The sequence below is a fragment of the Bos mutus genome, chromosome 18, assembly GCF_027580195.1.
Source record: "Bos mutus isolate GX-2022 chromosome 18, NWIPB_WYAK_1.1, whole genome shotgun sequence".
Lineage (NCBI taxonomy): Eukaryota > Metazoa > Chordata > Mammalia > Artiodactyla > Bovidae > Bos > Bos mutus.
This window is the reverse complement of record NC_091634.1, coordinates 15,014,680-15,022,906: the sequence shown is the minus strand read 5'-3', so window position 1 is coordinate 15,022,906 and position 8,227 is coordinate 15,014,680.

The following is an 8,227-nucleotide window of genomic DNA, read 5'->3' as shown; positions in this document are numbered from 1 at the left end:
TATTTCAAAAATCTTATTATTTATGAGACTTAGAAGTCTAGATAAAAGAAATATAAAGTTATTAGTTTATTTACTTTCTCATATACTTTTTACATATTTGAAAATTTTTATTAAAAATTTTTGTCCTAATATTAATATATTGGAGTTTTTCTTATTTCTTTCTAGGTTAATATTCTGAAATTATTTTTTCTTTTATCTCTACTATGTTCCTGAGCTCTATCACTTCATTTCTGAGTTTTTCTAATTCTGATTTATGTTCTTTCAGCTCTTATAGCATATCAGAAAATTCAGAACACTTAATACTGTTAAGATGGCAACACTATCCCAAATTCTGTTGCTCAGTTGCTTAGTTGTGTGACTCTTTGTGACCCTATGGACTGTAGCCTGCCAGGCTCCTCTGTCCATGGGATTCTCCAGGCAAGAATACTGGAGTAGGTTGCCATTTCCTTCTCCAGGGGAACTTCTGACCCAGGGATTGAACCAGCGTCTTGCATTGGCAGGCAGATTCTTGACCACTGAGGCACCAGGGAAGACTCTTTAAACCATAATTTTAAAATTCTTTTTCAGGAACTGCATATGTCTGCTCTTCTTTAGAGTTGGTTTCTGGCACTTTGTATTGGTCCTTTGATTTCCCTGTTTCTCTGTATCCCTTGTGATTTTTCACTGAGATTTTGGCTTTGTGGAAACAGCCACTTCTCGCAGTCTTTACAGACTGCCCTACTACCTTCACCAGTAAGCCCAACCAGGGGTCCTGGAACCTGTCAACCACCTTTTCTTGGGATGCATCTTCTTTGGGGTTGTGTGCATGCTTTTATTTTAGTATAAATGGATGCTTCTGACATCTTAATTCCTGTTTCTTGTGAGGACCTTTTAGTTTCTCTTGTATTCCTCTGCCCTTGATCTTTTGCTCCTCCTGGTGCCTGCCCATGGAAATGCATATTCTTTGCCGCCCTAACATGCTGCAGTACTCAACTGGGTTTTCAGTGGCCTCCAATGTGATGCACAAACTATGCCACCATTCTCACTGGCAAACCAAGCCAGATAAGACAAAAACCAGTTCCTTGGGCAGCCCCCAGAGAAGGCAGAATGTTGGACACAAGTTCCACGTTTTTCCTGTCCTGAGGAAGGAGCCAGAAATTAGGAGTAGGTGGGCTTCCCAGGTGGCTCAGTTGGTAAAGCATCCACCTGCTAATGCAGGAGATGCAACAGACTCAGGTTCAATTCCTGGATCGGGAAGACTCCCTGAAGGAGGAAATGGCAACCCACTCCAGTATTCTTGCCTGGGAAATCCCATGGACAGAGGAGCCTGGTGGGATGCTATCCATAGGGTCACAAAAAGTAGGACATGACTGAACAACTGAGCATGGCACATATTCTTCCCATGACACCTCAGTATACTGGGTGGCAAGAGGGACTTGGGCAAGCAAACTGTAAACAAGCAAACTTCTTGGCTGTCTTTTCTTTTGTTTATGATTTATCTGAGTGCTAGAGCCCCTTAACTAGTTTTTAGAGTAAAGATATTTTGGTACATGTAATCCTGCTGATTCAGTATCTCTTGGGGAGAACGAGGAGCTGTATCTTTATAGTTCACTCTTCCTAATGTCCTGTCTTCCTTTGTTTTAGGTCTTCTGTTTCCATTTCCTGCTTTGTACCGGAGTACTGAAATATTTCTTTAGTATTCATTTTAGTTTTTCTCTTGGCATTTTGACTATTTCTCTTGAATATTTGTTTTTAGTGTATGTTATGGGGGTTACAGTATAAAATATACCTAAGCTTACACAGTCTATTTTTTCAAATATTGTAGCATTTCTTGTAAAATGAAAAAACCTGTAGCTTCAATACGTTTATACTTACCTTTTGCTTTATATTATAATTGTCATGTTTATCACATCATATATTGAAAACACCACCAGACTGTTAAAAGCTTTGCTTTCCAGTCAAATATATCTGAAATAACTTAAGGGAATAAATGACCTTAATATATTTACCTAGATATTTAACTTTCATGTTGCCATCTTTCATTCCTAAAGATTCTATCAGTGTAAATAACTTCCTGTAGTAATTTTTTTTCAATCAGTTTTTTGCCTCAATCTATCTCCTTTCCTTTTCAGATTCTATTTGCATCTTTACATATATTACCACGATAACTTCTATACATCTGTCATGTTTACTTTTTCCTCTGTCATTTCCATTCTGCCGTAAGCTCTCCAGCATTTTTTTTTTTCTCAAACGTTAAACTTTTTGTTTTGTATTGAAGTATAGCCAGTTAACAATGTTGTGGTAGTTTCAACAATGTTGTGGTAGTTTTGCCCTGGCTGAGCAAAGGGACTCAGCCATACATATACATGTATCCATTCTCCCCAGCATTTTAGAAGTTACTTATTGTAGTTCTATAGTTGTAATGTTTTCCTTTATGTGGTTTATTTTTTTCTGTGTTGTCTCAGCATCTGTGATTTATCTTTTACCTTGAGAGGGGATCACATTTTTGTTGTTGTTCTTTTTACAATTAATAATTTTTAAGTTGTTTTTTGGACATTGTGAGTGCTGTGTTGTGTTGAAATGTTTACATGTTGATACTTTTATTTTAGCAAGTAATTGAAGCAATAAAATTTAGGCTACATGTTATGTCCTGCTGTTTTGGGGCAGTAGTATAATTCTCTGGTTCTGGGCTTAGCTATACTGGTTTGTGTCCTTTTCATGCATACACGATTCATGTTTAGGCTAAGATTTGTACATGTTTCCTCCCCATATTAGGGAACCTTCTCTCAGCGTTTCCTTTCTAGGCTTCCTCCCTCACTGTCCTCTTTGGTAGTATTCCTTACTGCGATTCTTGTAGTAGGAAATATGTTGGGGTTTCTTTGTAACTCAGTTTTGCCCCAGTGTACTTGAGGCCAACCCATATTGCAAAGCTATGAGTGACAGAGAAAGTGGCAAGAAACAGTCTAGTGGGGGTCATTTTTTAAGGTTTTTACTTTCCTCCACACTCCTTTTCCATTTAATTTACAGACCTCAGTGTTCGATTTTTTTATTTTGTTAAGCATTTTTAGTTGATATCAGTCAGAGAGGGAGATGATTTTGAAAGGGTTTACATCACCATGATGGTACTAGAACATATTCAGTTAAGGAGTTATTTAATGTGAAAATGTTTTTTTTAATTTATTTTCTCTTGTATCATTATGGACTCATTGCTTTTTTTTTTTTTTGCTGGGTTTTAATATGTATTTATTTATTTATTTGGCTGCACTGGGCATGAGTTGTGCCATATGGCATCTAGTTCCCTGACCAATGATCAAACCCTTGCCCCCTGCATTAGGAGCCCAGAGTCTTAGCCACCAGGGAAATCTCTCATTGCCTTTTATCATATTTTACATTCTATCACAATCATTTTTATGCTGCTGTTTTCACAGTTTTGGCCAGTAACACCTCTGTAAGTCTTTGATATAAAATGATACAAGAAAGAGTATATTAAATCACTCTAGTAAAGTATGATAAATGAGTTATGGAAACTGTCATTAATATTACACAATGTATAGCTGATTTTAGAGTTATCTAAAGTAATTTACTCTGATAAGTGATATTTTTAATTTAAAAGAATGTAGTGTAGAATATTCACTGTTCTTTGCCAAGGAAAATAAAATGTTTTTCTCTTTTAGATTTGAATTCAAGATATGAAATAATCAGCTGTGAAAATGTACATATTTATTAAAAACCTTCATCTCTTACTGTACATCAGAAAATTCATACTGGTGAGAAACCCTATGAATGTTACAAATGTGATAAGGCCTTTAGTCAACACACAGACCTTATAATACATCAGAGAAGAATTTATACTGGTGAGAAACCCTATGAACGTAAGCAGTGTGGAAAGGCCTTTAGTGGTTCATCCAACTTTCTGCAACATCAGCTAATTCATAGTGGTGAAAAACCCTATGAATGCCATGAATGTGGGATGACCTTCAGTCTTAGTATAGGTCTTAGGGAACATCATAGAATTCATACTGGGAAGAAACCCTACAAATGTAAGGAATGTGGAAAGGCCTTTAGTCGTGCCTCACATCTTGTTCAACATGAGAGAATTCATTCTGGGGAGAAGCCCTATGAGTGTAAGGAATGTGGGATGACATTTAGTTATGGCTATCAACTCATTCCACATCAGCAAATGCATATTGGTATAAAACCCTTTGAATGTCGTGAATGTGGGAAGGCCTTTAGTCAGCTTCAGCACTTATTCAACATGAGAGAATTCATACTGGTGAGAAACCCTGTAAATGTGAAGAATGTGGGAAGGCCTTTATTAGAAGGCTAAGAATGCATCACATAATTCATACTGATGAGAAATCCTATGAATGTAAAGAATGTGGAAAGTCCTTTAATCACCCCTCAAACCTTGTTAGGCATAAGAGAATTCATACTTAAGAGAAACCATATCCGTGTAAAGAATGTTGGAAGGCCTTTAGTCACGTTGAAAGCCTTAGAATGCATCACAGAATTCACACTGGTGAGAAACCCCATCAATGTAAAGAGTGTGAGTAGTGGACATCAACTAATTACACAATGTAGATTTCATACTGAAAGGAAACCCTATAAATGTAAGGCATGTGGGAAGCCTTTAGTGTGTATGAACGACTTACTCGACCTCAGAGTATTCACAGTGGTGAAAGACCTTTAGAATGTAACAAATTTGGAAAATCATTTAGGCTTAGTTCAAGCCTTAAAGTGTATCAGAAAATTCATACTGGAGAGAAACATTACGAATGTAAGGACTGTGGAAAAGCATATATATGCAGTAGAGAATGTATAGTAAGTCATTGTATTTATAACACTGAGAAAAATTTTAAATGAAAAGAACATGGGAAAGCTTTTTAGATATGGTTCAATTCTTAAGGCATTAAATAGTTTATACTGGTGAGAAGCCCTCAGAATGTAAATAATGTTTCAGACTTTTTAGTTATGACCCAAATGTTCAAATTCAGAAATTTACAGTTTATGTTTTTGTAACTCAGAAGGCCTTTACTAGCATTTCTCTATTTATGGATTCCCAGAATATTTATAATGGAGAATGATTCAGAGAATGTAGAAATGCCCTTGTTTTGCATGCTCTGTTTATAAAAGCTCTATCAGATCAGATCAGATCAGTCGCTCAGTCGTGTCCGACTCTTTGCGACCCCATGAATCGCAGCATGCCAGGTCTCCCTGTCCATCACCAACTCCCAGAGTTCACTGAGACTCACGTCCATCGAGTCAGTGATGCCATCCAGCCATCTCATCCGCCCTAGTCAATTCTTGTTACATTTGAAAAAAAATAATGCCAAAGAAAATCCTTGTTGACCTAACAAATCTGAAAAAGACCATCCTGATTGCCATTTGATTTTTAGAGCCTCTGTGCAAGATATCTATCCCTGTGGTAGTCTTTTGTAAGTGATCATAATAGTACCTACATTGCTGCTGCTGCTGCTGCTAAGTTGCTTCAGTCGTGTCCGACTCTGTGCGACCCGATAGATGGGGCAGTGCTGTTATTGGAGTATAAAAAGCATGGAAAGCTATCTTTTAAGATAATATTTATTCAGTAAGGGTGTGGTGTGTGTGTGTGTTTAGTTGATAAGTCATGTCTGACTCTTGCAACCTCATGGACTGTAGCCCACCAGGCTTCTCTGTCCATGGGATTTCCCAAGTAAGAATACTGGAGCAGGTTACCTTTTCCTTCTGCAGGGGATCTTCTCTACCCAGGGATCAAGTATCTTGCATTGGCAGGCAGGTTGTTTACCACTGAGTGACCTGGAAACTTATAGGAAGCAATCAATACATCTAAAATTATTACAGTTTATTGATTATTAACCAAACTGATACTCTAATAAAAGTGTGGGTTTTTTCTGTGAAAAGTAATTAATACAGCTAAAAACATAGTTTAATAATTTAGAAATGTAACAGTAATCTTGAAACTGTTTTTTAACTTAAAAATTTTTCTATTAAAAATGTTAACATCAGATAAACGTTGGTGAATCTGGTCAAGAAAAATTATAAATGTTACATTATAGCATTGTTAGTAAGAAAGGGGATTTAGCCATAAATATGGAAGAAAAAAGAATCAAAGGAAAACAACTCTTTTTTAAAAGGCAGCATTGTGGCACATAGTCAGGTAGGACTTAAAGAAGGAAATGATTTCTAACAGTCTTTCTAGTTCATTGCTGAATGGATTACATAATTATAACAAATCTATTAGAATAATAGGTCCTAAAAGTCAAAAGCTAAATGAGGTTTCCTTATGAAATTGAGCATAGAATATCCAAATACATTACGCGCCAACTAAAACTGAGAATCTACCAAAAGCATTATGTAATTAAAAATCATTTATCTAGAATATTCAAAACTTAACTATTCTTGTTTGATTTTAAATCTTGAATGATTTGATCCAACTTGAAGCAGTTGATCTAATACTTTCTATTTATTTGTTTATAATTAGAGGATAATTCCTTTGCAGTGTTGTGGTTCTGCTATACAGCAAAGTGAATCAACTCTGTGTATACATGTATCCCCTCCCTCTGGACCTCTCTTTCACCCCGCCACCATCACACCCGTCTAGGTCATCACAGATTACTGAGCTAAGCTCCCTGTGCTGTACTGCAGATTTCCACTAAGCTATCTGTTTTATACATGGTAGTATGGGTATGTCTCCAGTCTGGTCCTTTCTAATGTTAGAGGTTAGCAAATGATTGCCCTGTGGGCCAGTCACCTATTTTCTAAAGTTTTATTGGAACACAGCCATATTCATTCACTTACATATTATCTAAAGCTGTAACAGAAAATGTATGCCCCGTAAACCTAAAATATTTACTCTTGACCTTTAAGAACAAGTTTTCTGATCTTTGATCTAGATTCGTTTGTTTTTCCTAATATTAATACTAAAAGGAACCTCTCTCCCACCCCATCAACACACCTACCTGACCATTTTTTAAATCAGGATACCTACTTTCAAGCACTTCCAACCAGATAAATGTCAGAAATTAGTCCTTTGAAATACCTTCCACTTTTTTGGGGGGGCAATGTCAAAGAAGTGCCAACAGAAAATTATATTGGTTTTGATAAAATATTGTGTATTTTTGCATAGTTGGTATTCAGCCATATAAAAGCATTGTTATCTGTCAAATAAGAATGATTCATGGAAATTACAAGTTATGCATTGTCAGCCCACCATCTATGATGTCAGTGTGATTGTCCCTTATAACCTATACCTCTCTAACCACTTGTTGCAGTTGGGGAATCCACTGTCCTATTCAGTTATTCACTGAATTCATCTGATGGTTAACATCATTGTCCCATACATGTTTTGTTGTTGTTCAGTCACTCAGTAGTGTCTGACTCTTTGCGACCCCATGGACTGCAGCACGCCAGACTTCCCTGTTCTTCACCATCTCCATGTTTAGGTTTTATAATTAAACATAATACAAGACAGAATAACTTGAATTCTGTAATAAAATAAGCCTGCAATAGCTCAGCATGGTACTTCTCCAAGTTACTATATACATAGTATATAATACATGTATTATTATATATTGTTGTTGTTAAGTCACTCAGTCGCTTCCAACTCTTTGCAACCCCATGAACTGTAGCACACCAGGCTTTCCTGTCCTTCATTATCTCTTGAGTTTTGCTCAGACTCAGGTTCATTGAGTCGATGATGCCATCCAACTATCATCCTCTGTCGCCCCTTTCTCCTCCTGCCCTCAATCTTTCCCAGCATCAGGGTCTTTTCCAGTGAATCAGCTCTTCGCATCAGGTGGCCAAAGGATTGGAGCTTCAGCTTCAGCATCAGTCCTTCCAATGAATATTCAGGATTTATTTCCTTTAGGATTGACTGGTTTGGTCTTGCAGCCCAAGGGACTCTCAAGGGTCTTCTGCAGTACCACAGTTCAAAAGCATCAACTCTTCAGCACTCAGCCTTCATTATGGTCCAGACTGTCACATATGTTGGAGAAGGAAATGGCAACCCACTCCAGTATTCTTGCCTAGAGAATCCCGTGGACAGAGGAGCCTGGTGGGCTGCTGTCCATAGGGTTGCACAGAGTCGGACATGACTGAAGTGACTTAGCATGCATGCATGCATTGGAGGAGGAAATGGCAACCCACTCCAGTATTCTTGCCTGGAGAATCTCAGGGACAGAGGAGCCTGGTGGGCTGCCATCTATGGGGTCGCACAGAGTTGAACACGACTGAAGCGACTTAGCAGCAG